At 45.0% G+C, this 14,941-nt stretch overlaps 2 long non-coding RNA genes across 2 annotated transcripts; one reads left to right on the top strand and one right to left on the bottom strand.

Moving 5' to 3' along the window:
• Window positions 1-272: 272 nt before the first annotated feature.
• Window positions 273-2,270, bottom strand: LOC142865884 (uncharacterized). Its single transcript, XR_012915983.1, has 3 exons — window positions 2,130-2,270; window positions 1,331-1,383; window positions 273-629 (listed from the first exon to the last, which is right to left on the bottom strand). It is a non-coding gene; the product is annotated as an uncharacterized LOC142865884 (long non-coding RNA).
• Window positions 2,271-2,304: 34 nt separating this feature from the next.
• LOC142865921 (uncharacterized) lies at window positions 2,305-3,624 on the top strand. Its single transcript, XR_012916012.1, has 2 exons — window positions 2,305-2,486; window positions 3,255-3,624. It is a non-coding gene; the product is annotated as an uncharacterized LOC142865921 (long non-coding RNA).
• Window positions 3,625-14,941: the final 11,317 nt, after the last annotated feature.

The raw sequence follows: 14,941 nt of genomic DNA, 5'->3' as shown, positions 1-14,941 counted from the left end.
CTTCAGGAGGCACCAACCAAGACCTGCCAGTGGCCTCCTTGAAGCCTCATCCCCCTGTGCTTTGGGGGTGTCGGGCACTTCCACTTGCACACTCAGCAGACCTTCCAACTTCTGTAAACAGGCCCCGTGACCCCAACACCCCCAGGCTCTGCAGGGTTAGGGAACACCCTCTCAAGGGTGGGCAGCCAGAGTTCATGCGCTTCTGGCCTTTGGGTAGCATGGAGATGGGACAGAGCTAAAGAAGCCACAAGAAAAACACCACAGCTAACAGAAAGAAGTGAAACAGAGCGTGCATTTTAATGGTGCCGTCAGGGGAAGGATTTGTTGATCCACACCATTTTCCTGGATTTCTCATAATCCACAGGGGACAGATGTGGGCAAACTGCATGGTGTTTGGGCAAAGGCCAGCTCCACCGTGGTGCTGCCTGCGTCAGCGTCCACAGCCAGTCCATCAGGTCAGCTTCGTGGCTGTGCCTCCCCAGCTGCCTACCGAGCAGCATGCCCAGCACCGTTTGATTGGCCAGGTGGGGCTTGAAGTACTCATCTGCCTTCCTCCTGATGCTCGCCGTGGATGTGCGGGGACCGGACTTAGAGTGTCCTCTCGGCATGACTGCGTGACTCCCGGGTGGCTTCAGAAAGACAGAACAGCAGAGACAGCCTGTGAGACTCGATGGAGTCAGCATCACCTGACCGAGCAACACCAAGCAGCCCAAGAAGCCCCTCCACACTTGTACCGACCAAACACTCACAGTCACACACGTACACACTCACACGCAGTCATGAGAGTCTGCTGTGAGCAATATCTGATTCGAATGTCAGCGTCACCATATCTTTGGTTCCCACACATAAGGGAGTATATTCCTAGAGTGTCTCCTGGTCCCCTGACATGGTGATCTATTCCTGTGTCAGTGGCTGGTCCTGTGCGGTGAGTTTTGGTGTCCTCTGTGGCAAGCTCCCCCTCTCAGGTAAGCTGTCACAGGGGATCCTCAATATAATTCTCTCTGGCCTTCCAGTTCCACACACACTCAAAATTGTGTTCTGATTTATACTGAAATAGCACTGAATTTATTGATTTATTTAGAGGAAAATGGATACCATTTCAAAAACTGATCATCTGTTCCACAAAGAATTAGTACTTTTAGTATGATTTCAGTTTCGAAACTAGAAGCTAATATAAAGGTGATTGTGCACTTCCTTATATTTGAATTCATATATTTTTAGGTGTTTCAAAATATTGGTGACCAATGTGAATGGGACATTTATTTGTATTATGTAACCTGGTCAGTAGAAGGATGTACAATTTTTATACATTTAACTTATTTCAACCAACCTTTCCTGACCTATTTCCTATGTGATCAGCTTGGGTTTCCAGGAAGGCAATCCCTGAAAAGAAAGACAATTTTCCACACTCTTTTGTCAATAAAATACACCGATATGTTCCTGCCCCCAACCCCAATTTGTTTAGGACACTGGACACGGCCTCAGTGTCTTAACCCGGCTCCATGTGGGGTAGGAGGAAACCTAGATGACTGACCCTCCCCTGTCACTGCAGAAAGGCAGAGTGAGACCTCGGCCCCCGTTACGGGCAGCCGTGCCTCAATTCTGACTGGTGTCACGCGAGACTGAGTGAGGCAGCCAGTGTGGGGAAGCCACATCTCCTCATATAATGGCCCTGTCAGTTCCTCAGGAGAACAGCACTATAAAGAATACAGAGCCGTGTCCCCACCACTATACATCTGACAGCCTGGAAAACTTCATGTCCTACCCCTACACAATGCCGACGTGGGCCACCTTGAATGTTAACAACTTAGTTCTTTAGCTCAGAGATTGGGATCGTAGGATGACTACTCACACCCCAAATCTCTGCAAATGAACACCCCATTTACATGAATCACAGATTATAAAAGTATTAATTGCAGAGTCATGACCAAGGCTCCATGCAGAGATTAAGAAGTCAGTAGAAAATTCTAGCTGGGACTAAGCTCCTGATTGGAACTTGAGGCCAAAATTGCTGAGCATTGGCCAAGGCACCTGTTGGGATGGGATGGGTACTGTGAGCTCCTCACACAGGGGAAATGTTAATGAAGGGGTTTGGCACAAGTCAGGGAGAAGCTCTGAGGCCAAGATACCTGAGTGTTCTTCCCAGAAGTGGCTGTGGGGTTGGTGCCCATGGGTGGGTAACAGCTGTTGCTCCTCCCAGCAACGCCCACTCACCGTCTTCAGGCCTGAACCGCAAGTAACCAAGGTGATATGACCAGTATTTGCAACTGGCAAGTGACTGTGTGATCCCAAGGTTCCAAGGGCAATTGTGAGTCACCGTTGTCACCATGACTCCTCTGGCTGCTAACCAATCAGGCCCTGGGACTCGGGGCAAGAGAGCAAGGTGAGGAGAGGAGTTATTCTTCTCACTGCTCACCCTCTGGTCCAGATTTCTCTCTGGTAGAGACCTGAGCGCTCTGAGAGGTACAATATCCTGACATACCAAGGTAATATAGCATGTTTTTCTGCCATTACCTATCTAATCTACCTGATAAACTCCCGCCCTTTTAGATAATCGGGGGATATGTGACTGTCAATTGTTCTAACTAATACAGAGATGCTCTTCAGAGAGGTGGGTAACAGCATAGGCCTGCAGGGGGAGGGAGTCTTGACCTGATTCTGATTCCTTCTTCCTGTGTCAGCCTGCAGTTCTGGGGACTCAGGACAGATCTGGCCTTGGCACAGCTTCCTGCACTGTCCTGATGTCTCCATGGCGCCCATGGCTTTGACCATTGCACCTTCAGACCTTAAACAGATTAGTCAGACCCCTTGTTCCTGATGTCAGATCCCTTCCTTCTTGAAATGCTTGTCATGGTCTCCCCTAACTCAGTTCTAGGCAGATGCAGGGAGCAAGGCACACGAGGTCCTGCCTGTACCAAACTTCTAATGGAGGGGAATACGGCCCAGGGAACAGGCAGTTACCGAACAGTGTGAGGGGTCCATCACTCAGTTTGTTAGTTAGTCAATCGGTCAATAAATTTAGCGAGTATCTACACATTCAGCAATTGAAACAGGTATTGTGCCAGTGAAGCAGAATCAAGATTATAGACCCAGACCCATGTGTATGACTTACTGCTGGTAGCAAGTGTGTTTGTGTGTGTCTGTGTCTCTGTGTGTGTGTGTGTGTGTGTGTGTGAGTCAAATGGTGGCATAGGGAGTGAGGATTACACCCCTGTGTCCACTTATCATCTGGATTTCATCATCATGTTTTTCAGGATTTTGGGTTGTGCTGTCTTCCTGAGGTTGTGTGGAGTCGACCAGTCATGGAGCAAGAACCTTCTAAAGTCACTCCCAAGGAACCTGCTCTGAGCATCAAGAAGTCAGGCAAATCCTCCACACGCAGCCAGGTCTCCAAAAACGTGCTGTACTTTCTCATCAGTCGACAACTGGGGAGGCCCAGACATGACGTGGACCTGGCACAGTGGGTGTGGATGCTCTCATAAGCGACACCAGGGTGGAGTTGGCATTTACTAAGGGGTCCTGAGACTTTGATGCTTATTCCTGCCCAGGATTTTGATAATAAATTAAATTAGAACAAACCCCTCCTCCCATATTTCAGCCATTAAAATAGAATGTGTAATTGCACTCCTTTCTGTCTGATGTGTGTTTGTGACATGGCCTTCTTGGGTTACTCTGGCAGGTACTCTGCTCATCCCACCATTCCATGCAGGGGCTCTCAGACTGGGGCGATGGTGAGATCATGCAGCACATCACATCTCCTCCACCATTAATCTGAAAAACGCCTAAAAGTGATAGTTATGTTGTACTTGGCCTTCCGAGAACCAAAGGCTCTTCTCCCTTCCCATGATGGAGAGTCATGCATTGTGTTTCCTCTAAAAGCTGACTGTTCATCCTAGTGAAAAGTCCTAGTTTAAGAACCGACCCTGAGCTGGGTTGAGGTTTAGGATATCTTTTAACATTGAAGATGTCAGGTACGGGGCTCCTTCCTTTTTAGGTACTTTCTGTCCTCATGGTGTGGGGGTCCAGAACTTGAGCTATATCCTGTAGGACAGCCCTCCAACCTTGCATGCTTCAGTCTCCACATCGTGCTACAACTGAGTTTCCAACAGGCCACCCAAGCACTGTGTGAGGGCAGATGTTCCTGGGTGAAGTTAAGGCTTGGAGGTTACACAGACCCGAGCTCATATTCAAACCTTGGTTGCCATAAAGAGTTCTTGGCCAAAACTGATGTTTTGAGAAAAGCATGGTGTTGGAGAAGTTGTTCATAATTCCAAGAAATGTGGCTCTCGTAGCACAAGTAATAAGGAGGAATATAAATCAGATCTTCAATATATGGCCACTGTTCTGAAAAATTTAAGAAGCCATCCGTGTTGAATTCATGCTTGACAGATAATGAGTGCATGGATGGGCTAAAGAGGTATTAAAATAGTGCCTCTGGTTTGCAGAATTCCAGAAATGCTTCTCCAGGTAGATGAGCTGAAGGGACCCAGTGCCCTTCCTTCCTAGTCTCCTGAACCACAAGCAACTTCTGTTAACCTCACTCAAAGCCAGTGACCCTGGACAGAAGAGTGCTGGAAGTATTGATCTCAGCATCCCTGCACAAAGGACAAAGTGGGAGTCACAGCATGTTCTCATCACCTGCCATTCACCCCATTGGTGAAGGAGGGATCCCCCACCCCAAATGACATAAGAGGGCTGAGCAGGTATCACCCAGCAGCGGGCAGATGGGATGGGCGGCAGCTCATTACTCACATGGAGTGAGTGGCGGTCTGGGGAAGAGGGCAGGGCAGGACATGCAAGGCCACAGGGGGCTGTGCTCAGGAGCAAAGGGAAGCAGCAAGGGCTGTGGGAGGGAGGCTTTTTACTGACCAGAGGGTGAAGTTCCTGCTCCCTTGTTCCCATGCTGGGATGTGACTGGTGTGCTTGGGTGGGTTGGTGCAGGCAGAGGCCTGAAGCCTCTTTGCTTGAGGACCAGGGATCGTGCAGCTGTTGCAGCCCTGTGGGAACTAGCTGGGTGGGGAGACTTTCCCCATGGGCAGGGCACATGTCTGGTGACAGCATGGGAGTTCATGGCCAGGCCTCTGAGGCCCTGTGAGTCTCAGAGCCATCAAGGCCACACTTGGAATTTCAGGCCAGCAGCAGATGGAATGGCTGAGGAGAGTATAGAGCAGCAAGCCACCAAAGAATTATACCCCATAGCCTCCTGGAAAATAAAAAGTTTTTAAGATACACACACACACACACACACACACACACACACACACACACACACACACATATTGTGAAGAAAGCTGAGACTTGAAGGGTGCACTCAGCAACTGACCGAAATAAAGGAGTTGTAACTGGATCCATAAGCAACAAAATGTTTTTCAATAATATTTTTAGTTCCCTCATATTTGAAATGAGTTTTCAATGTCCACATTATGGCACGGCCTGGCAGCTCTAAGTGACCTTGACAGTGAGATTTATCTGAGCCCAGGTAGTTTAGCATCTACAGTCTCAAAATGGGCAGAAAACAGACAAAGAACTCTCAGTAAGATTTGCTGACCTCCTGAAAGCAGAGAATAGAATATTGGTTGCCAGGGGCTGGCGAGAGGAGAGTGTTAGGAAGATGGAGATCAAGGGATACAAAAATTCAGTTAGACAGGAGGAAAAAGTTCAAGAGATCGATTGTTCAGCATGTTGACTACAGTTAATAACAACCTACTGTACTCTTGAAAATTGCTAGGGGAGTAGACTTGAAGTATTTTCACCACAAAAAAACACAAGTATGTGAGGTAATACAGTGTTAATTAGCTTGAATGAGCCATTTCACACCGTCTGTGTGTTTCAAAACACACAGACTTGTAACTTTCTGTTACACTGATGCATTGGTTTTTGCCTTTCTTTCCCAGGAGAAGCAAAACGTCCTAGGAAGCCTCACACCACCTGTTTGTCGGAGAAGACAACCTAAGAATACTCCACCACATACCAAGCCCAGAGACCCACTGAGCCTGTGCGAAAGGCTGAAAGAAAGACCCATGTTAACCCCTAGCTTATTGTAATACTAAAATCCTCTCCCTAGCAGGGACTTATCCACCATTTTCTGATCATGGGATGTATGTACTAGCATGATTTCTCTTGTGCTTGCATGCCCTGCACTCCACCCCAAACATACAATGATGTTTGTACCCCTCATGCATTATTCATTTCAACTGCAGAAACCCCCCCTGACCCTGTTGGGGTCAGAAAGGTAGATTTGAGGCCATTCATCACCTGCCCCTCCCAGTTGACACATCCACTGAAATGAATCCTTTCCTCCTTAACAATTCTCCCTGTCTCAGGAACTGGCTTTGTGTGCAGCAGGCAACATTGAACCCCGCCCCCCTTGTGGGTTTGTTCACAGAGTCAGGAAGAGGGAGAGGTGGGTATAGACTATAAGACACAGTGAGAAATAGCTTGATGTTTTGATGAATCAATTTGTTAATTGACCAATAAATATGTATATTTTTATCATGTACAACATGATATTTTGAAACACACAGACGGTGTGAAATGGCTCATTCAAGCTAATTAACATTGTATTACCTCACATACTTGTGTTTTTTGTGGTGAAAATACTTCAAATCTACTCCCCTAGCAATTTTCAAGAGTACAGTAGGTTGTTATTAACTGTAGTCAACATGCTGAACAATCGATCTCTTGAACTTTTTCCTCCTAACTGAATTTTTGTATCCCTTGATCTCCATCTTCCTAACACTCTCCTCTCGCCAGCCCCTGGCAACCAATATTCTATTCTCTGCTTTCAGGAGGTCAATCTCTTTAGATTTCACATGTAAGTGAGATCGTATGGTATTTGCCTTTCAGTGACTTCCAAGTCCATCTAGTACATGGTTCAATTTTTTCTTTTTTTTTTGGTTGTTTGGTGTATCTACAATGCAAGGAATTTTATATCATCTTGATACTAGTTCTGTCATCACTCTTGCTCTCACTATTTCCCCTACAGACATCTGCTTGCCATTTGCCTCTTCGTTCTCAGATGCATGGCCTGTCGCATTGGCTGGGGATGAGCTAATATCTGTGGGATTGCCCACAGGTGGAGGCAGTTTACAACTTCTGCAGAATTGTTTTCACACTCAAAATCCACCATTAACCGTATTAGCCAACTTTCGTCTTCCAGTTCTAAATATCTCTTTTTTTCTGTACTAAACCATAAAAGCTGGGTTACGGAGTGTTTTTACATAATGCTGAAAAATATTATTTCTGACAACCAGTAAGAAAATTTGGACAACTTAAAAAAATCTAATGTATTGCAGTTCTGAGGTTAAGATCAGATACGATGTGGTTAGGAGATGAATTTCTAAGTCTAGTTAATTTTGACTTACATGGTCACATGGTACTATTGGCTGTCATATTGGACAGCACAGTTCTAGAGGGCCTGCAGATGGGTGTGGACATTTTGTAAACCTTCTGGAAATTACATTCCATATTGGATGTGTATCTGTATTTTTCTAGGTGGTGAGTCTGAGACAACATAGGGACAAGACTCAGGCCCCTGAGCCTAACCATGAAAGTGAACTTAACTAGGTCTAATTAACTACAAAGAGCTAAAACAAATCGTTTCCTAAACTGTGGAATTTAAACCATAATCATGTAAGGGAAGCGTTAAACTCTCTGTCCCGTGGGTCATGATTTTCAAGACCAGTAAAGCAAGACACTGACACAAGCTGATAAGTTACCCCTCTATAAAGAAACCAGACCTATCCAGACCTAGCTGCCTCAAGTCAGAATAGACACCCATACTGACATTATCTTAACTTTGTAATTTCATTTTAATGCCAAAATCATGCTCATATTAGAGGTTTAACATGATAATGAGACATACAATGCATGAAGAAGCATGTAATATAACTAAACAGCACAAAAAAAGTCCACCTCTACGTGCGCATACATCACCCCTTTCCCACCTAACCCCCTTTAAACTGTCCCTGAACCCCAATCACAAAGCCATCCAGAAATTCTTCCTCCTATGCTGATTGCCTTGTGCTGGAGCATAAGTCCCAATAAAGCCTTGTCTGGGAAAACTTGCTTGGCCTCTTGTCAATTTCCATTGCATAGATAGCCTAAGAACCCATGATTGGTAACATATTTTGTGGCATCCCAGAAGGGACCACGGGATTAGGGGAACATTTCCCTTCCCCTTAGGGCTGGAGGGTCAGCTGGACCTCCAGATAGGGTCCGCTGGTGCCTGATAATCAGCCACCTGAACCTTTAATTCAGCATCACCATGACTGGTAAGTCTTCCTCTGATCTCCTGGGGCTCCTCACCTCCTCCCAGAGAGTGTTTCCCTCCCCTCCCTCGCCTCCCTTCCCCTCCCCTCCCCTCCCCTCCCCTCCCCTCCCCTCCCCTCCCCTCCCCTTCCCTCCCCTTCCCTTCCCTTCCTTCTGGTGCCCCTTTTCTTTTCCTCACTTTCTCTTAGTTTTTCCTCTTTGAGTTGCCTTAATAAACATCAGTGAGGATGGATTAAAATGGCCCACTCCTCATTTTTCTTATTTGAGTTGCCTTAAAAGACATCCATGAGGGATGCATTGACACAGCCAACTCCTGGTTTTTCTGGTTTCAATCACTTTAATAGCCATCCGTGTGGGACAGATTGAAATGACTGACCCCCTGAGATTGATCAACCTGGCAGGCGGTGGGAAGGGTTACACCTCTCTCCTGGCCTCTGGTAGAGGAACTCTTTCTGGCACCCTGGCTCTTGATTCTGTGACTTTTTAAAAACCCCTTATTACTTTACTTTCCTTTGTCACACTTTGTAAGGAAGAGAGGCCTGTGACCAATTTTATTGCTTGTCTGTCCAAGCTTATAGTCCTGTTGATTCTCTATGTTGTTTTTGTGAAGAAAGGATCAACAGAGGTGAGTCCAATCTTGGCCTCATCCATTTTCTCGTTTTGTACATAAAGAAAAATTTAGAGTTCAAATGGTCAATCTGCCACTATAGAGTTTAATTGTAGAGTCTGTTAGGCTCTCCATTTTATTTTCTGTCTACTTTGAATCTACAATTGCTAAGTTACTCATGTTGAGGTAAAATTCACCTATCTATAGTATCACTAATTCAAAGTTATTAATGCTGAGAGTGGCCATATCTAGCTACAATGTAACATTGAAAATTCATTTAAAAAGAAAGAAAAAATGATAAAAAGCCTTTTTTTAAAACTCAAAATACCATGGAACCTGCTTTATCCAAAACTTTGATCCATAGCTTTCATTATATTGCCTATTGGGAAAACCAAAGTTTAACTATGTGAACAAGTTCCAATTTTGTGAGAAACAACTTGGATTCAACCATTTTTTGCAAACTGGTAAGTTTACATTGTTATCTCATGACTAGAATTCAGAGGTAAAAGCTATTAGATCTTTGTGCGTATTGTATATATATTTGTTTAAATATGATTAGGTGTATGTACCTATATGTATTATGTGCTGTATCTACATGGTACCAAATGGACTTACAAAGGGATGCTCACAAATTAAGTAAACAAGTCTAAATACATTTCAGATTCTCATGAATGTAGTATATCTTTAATAAATAAACTGAGTTTAAAAAAATTATTGGTCGGGTCAGTCGTGGTGGCTCACACCTGTAATCCTAGCACTCTGGAAGGCAGAGGAGGGCGGATTGCTGGAGGTCAGTAGTTCGAAACCAGCCTGAGCACGAGCGAGACCCTGTCTATACTATAAATGGAAAGAAATTAATTGGCCAACTAATATATATATATAAATATATATATATATATATATATATATATATATATATATATATAATGAGTGAGCTGGGCATGGTGGTGCATGCCTGTAGTCCCAGCTACTCGGGAGGCTGAGGCAGAAGGATTGCTTGAGCCCAGGAGTTTGAGGTTGCTGTGAGCTAGGCTGATGCCACGGCACTCACTCTAGCCTGGGCAACAAAGCGAGACTCTGTTTCAAAAAAAAAAAATTCTTGGGCCGGCGCAGTGGCTCATGCTTGTAATCCTAGCACTCTGGGAGGCTGAGGCGGGTGGATTGCTCGAGGTCACGAGTTCAAAACCAACCTGAGCAAGAGCGAGACCCCATCTCTACTATAAATAAAAAGAAATTAATTGGCTAACTAAATATATATAGAAAAAATTAGCCGGGCATGGTGGCACAGGCCTGTAGTCTCAGCTACTCGGGAGGCTGAGGCAGAAGGATTGATTGAGTCCAGGAGTTTGAGGTTGCTGTGAGCTAGGCTGATGCCACGGCACTCACTCTAGCCTGGGCAACAAAGTGAGACTCTGTCTCAAAAAATAAAAAAAAATTAGCTTCCTTCCTGGCAAGATGGCGGACGAATAACACCGCCAAACAGAGTCTCTCTGCAGAAAAGACAGATTCTAGCAGAAATTAGAGGAAAGAAGCAAGAAGACGAGCATACAGCGGACAAGAGCCGGAAGGAGGGGTACCTGAGACCCCGGGAGACTCCACGGGAGGAGGCTGCGGAGGAGAACTGGAGGCTGAGACCACCGGAGCAGCCCGGAGACCAGCGGGAAGGGTAGGTGTATTGGCTGTTTCCCCTCCCCTGCCTTTGGGACTGCTGGTGGGCTCCCCAGCCGGTGGAGAGACCTGCGGACACCAGCCCAGAGACCGCCGCCGCCAGCCAGCGGTGAGCCTGTAGCAGACGTAGCACCAGGTTCCCAACTTCCTCCGGGCACCTCCGTGTGCACAGACCCGAGCCGTGCGGCAGGCGCCATATTGCCTCCTCCTCCCCTCCGCCGACCCTACCCGCGGCTGCCCAGAGAGACAATACAGCCACCAGCAGGAGGCACCTCCAGGGAATGGGACCTTCCCTCTTGGGACCGTACAGCTGACTCAGGGGAACTCAGACTGTGAGCTCCCTACCCGCCCGCCCTCCCAGGTGCTGCTGGCACTGAGTTCCCAGGAGAAAGGTGCCGACTCAGAGGCTGAGAGACATAGACCCAGCTTGGGCTCCCTGTGGGTGAATTGGGACCGGAAATCCTCTCCCTAGTGGGGACACAGTTTGAACTCTGGGACCCAGAGGTCGGACCTGCAGACCAGATCCCTTGCACCGAGGGCTAGCATTGCCCAGGGCACAGAAAGGTTATACGTGAACAGCCTATGGAGGTGTGTTTGCCTCCAGGGGCGGATCGGCGTCCTAGAGGGCAACCCTCCTACCAGTAGGAGGATGTGCGCCCAACCCAGGTGGCGTTCCTGTGCAGGGAACCTCCCCGCCGACATCACAGTCCCGGGAGGCCTAGTGGCTTGTGGTCTGGCCTGCTAGCAGAGACCCAGGAGTAGCTGCAGACTTGGGGAGGGTGGAAAGAAGCGAGGCCCGCTCTAGACTGCCGGTCTCAGACAGCCCCGCCCCCACACCCAGACTTTCTGGCTGAGCGGGACCATTCCAGCCCCGCCCTGACAGCTTGCCCTGGAAGCTGAGAACAGAACTTTGACCCCTGCTAACGGCCTGAGGGCAGGCTTACACAAAATCCACAGCATAGCCTGTTCCTCCAAGCAAACGCCACCTACTGACAGGGACGGCATCCTGCACAGCCTTTTCACAGCACCCACTGTCTCAATATACAGGGAGTGGTCCAATTTCACCCACAGACACCACCCAACGCCTCAGAAACTAAACAAGGTGTGTGAATACCCAAACAGTAACTTAAGGAAAGAAACAACAACTGATCGACATGGGAAGAAATCAGCGAGAGAACTCTGGAAATATGAGAACCAAACGGAAAACACACCCCCAAAGAGGAGCACCAGCCCCCTAGAAACGGACACCAACCAAAATCAGGAAACCAATATGACAGAAGAGAATTTCGTATGTGGATCATAAGAACACTCACCGAGCTGAAACAACAACTCAATAACCAACATAAAGAAACCACAAAAAGCCTCCAGGATATGGGAAAAGAAATAGACACAATGAAGAGAAGTGTAATCGAACTCCTGGAAATGAAGAATCAATTCAAGGAACTACAAAATACAGTGGAAAGTCTCAAGAACAGGGTAGATGAAACAGAAGAACGAACCTCAGAGCTTGAAGATAACACCCTCCAATTAAATAAATCAGTCACAGAGATAGAGCAGAGAAACAAGAGAAAAGAGCAAAGCATACAAGAGCTGTGTGATTATGTGAAGAAACCTAATGTGAGGGTTATAGGCTTACAAGAAGGGGAAGAAGACAACACTCAAAGGTTGGACAAGCTGTTTGAAGATATAATAGAGGAAAATTTCCCAGGCCTTGCTCAAAATCTTGATATACAAGTTCAAGAAGCTCAGAGGACACCTGGGAGATTCAATGCAAACAGGAAGATGTCACGACATGCAGTCATCAGATTGACCAAGTATCAACCAAAGAGGCCCTTCTAAGAGCTGTAAGACAAAAGAAGCAAGTAACATACAAGGGAAAGCCAATTCGAATAACATCAGACTTCTTTAATGAGACCTTACAAGCAAGGAGAGACTGGCGCCCCATTCTCACTCTTTTGAAACAAAACAATGCCCATCCTAGAATATTATTCCCTGCAAAACTGAGCTTCGTATATGAAGGAGAAATAAAAACATTCTCAGACAAGCAAAGGCTCAGAGAATTCACCAAGACAAGACCAGCCCTACAAGAAGTACTTAAAACAGCGTTACGTACGGAACATCATAATAATAACCCACGAATATAAAAACAACCAAAACCCAAGATATTAGAGGCCAGATATTACAGTGGCTCAAGACAGAACTCATAGCAACAACATCCAACCCAACAGAATGAACAGTAATCTACCTTACCTATCAGTTCTCTCAATAAATGTGAATGGCTTAAAGTCTCCACTCAAGAGACATAGGCTGGCTGAATGGATAAGAAAATACAGGCCAAGTATATGCTGTCTTCAGGAAACACATCTAACCTGCAAGGATGCATATAGACTAAAAATAAAAGGGTGGAGATAAATATTCCAAGCAAATAGAAGCAAAAAGAAGGCTGGTGTGGCAGCTCTAATTTCAGACGATTTAGTTTTTAAACTAACAAAAGTAGTGAAAGACAAAGAGGGTCATTAGATAATGGTGAAAGGCACAGTTCATCACGAAGAGATAACAATTTTAAATATATATGCACCCAACTTAGGTGCACCCAGATTCATAAAGCAAACCTTACTGGAGCTAAGCAAATGGATTAATAGCAGCTCCATAATCACTGGAGATTTCAACACCCCACTGACGGCACGAGACAGATTCTCCAAACAGAAAATTAATAAAGAAATAATGGACTTAAACAAAACTCTAGAACAATTGGGTCTGACTGACATCTACAGAACATTCTACCCAAAATCCACTGAATATACGTTCTTCTCATCAGCTCACGGGACATCCCCTAAGATTGACCATATCCTAGGACACAAAGAAAATCTCAAGAAATTTAAAAAAATAGAAATCATACCATGTACCTTCTCATATCACAGTGGAATAAAAGTAGAAATCAACCCTGACAGAAACTCACATTTCTACACAAAAACGTGGAAATTAAACAACCTCTTACTAAATGATTACTTCGTAAATGAAGAAATCAAGGCTGAAATAAAAAAATTCTATGAAGAAAACGACAATGGAGAGACAAGTTATCAACTCCTCTGGGACACAGCTAAAGCAGTTCTTAGAGGAAATTTTATCTCCATAAATGCCTATAACCAAAAGACAAAAACATCACAAATAGACAATCTAATGAAACGACTCAAAGAGCTGGAAAAAGAACAACAGACCAACCCCAAACCCAGCAGAAGAAGTGAAATCAACAAGATCAAATCAGAACTAAACGAAATTGAAAACAGGGAAGCTATTCAGGAGATTATTAAAACAAAAAGTTGGTTCTTTGAAAAAATAAACAAAATTGACACGCCATTGGCTAAGCTAACGAAAAGCAGAAAAGAGAAATCTCTAATAAGCTCCATCAGGAACAAAAAAGGAGATATCACAACTGATCCCAAAGAGATACAAGATACAATTCATGAATACTACAAAAATCTTTATGCACAAAAACTGGAAAATGTGGAGGAAATGGACAAATGTCTAGAAACACGCAGCCTCCCTAGGCTCAACCAGGAAGAAATAGATTCCCTGGACAGACCAATCTCAACAGCTGAAATAGAAACAGCAATTAAAAATCTCCCTAAAAATAAAAGTCCCGGTCCAGATGGCCTCACACTCGAATTTTACCACACTTACAAAGAAGAACTAGTACCTATCTTGCAGAAATTATTCCACAACATCGAGAAGAATAGAAACCTCCCCGACACCTTTTATGAAGCAAATATTACTCTGATACCAAAACCAGGAAAGGATACAACAAAAAAAGAAAACTACAGACCAATACCCCTAATGAATATATATGGAAAAATTTTGAACAAAATCGTAGCTAACCGAATCCAGACACTTATCAAAAAAATAATCCACCACGACCAAGTGGGCTTCATCCCAGGGATGCAGGGATGGTTCAACATATGTAAATCTATAAATGCAATTCACCACATAAACAGAAGCGAAAACAAAGACCACATGATTCTTTCAATAGATGCAGAAAAAGCTTTTGACAAAATTCAACACTCTTTCATGATACAAACACTTGAGAAAATAGGCATAGAAGGGACATACCTAAAAATGATACAAGCCATATATGACAGACCCATAGCCAACATCATACTGAATGGGGAAAGATTGAAATCATTCCCACTTAGAACTGGAACCAGACAAGGCTGCCCACTATCTCCACTTCTGTTCAACATAGTGCTGGAAGTCTTGGCTACAGCAATCAGACAGGAAAATGGAATCAAAGGTATCCAAATAGGGGCAGAAGAGATCAAACTTTCACTGTTTGCTGATGATATGATATTGTATCTAGAAAACCCCAAAGATTCAACCAAGAAACTCCTGGAACTGATC

This window comes from Microcebus murinus, chromosome X (genome assembly GCF_040939455.1).
Source record: "Microcebus murinus isolate Inina chromosome X, M.murinus_Inina_mat1.0, whole genome shotgun sequence".
NCBI classification, from domain to species: Eukaryota; Metazoa; Chordata; class Mammalia; order Primates; family Cheirogaleidae; genus Microcebus; species Microcebus murinus.
The sequence above is the reverse complement of the archived record's forward strand: the minus strand, read 5'-3'. Positions and strand labels throughout refer to the sequence as shown.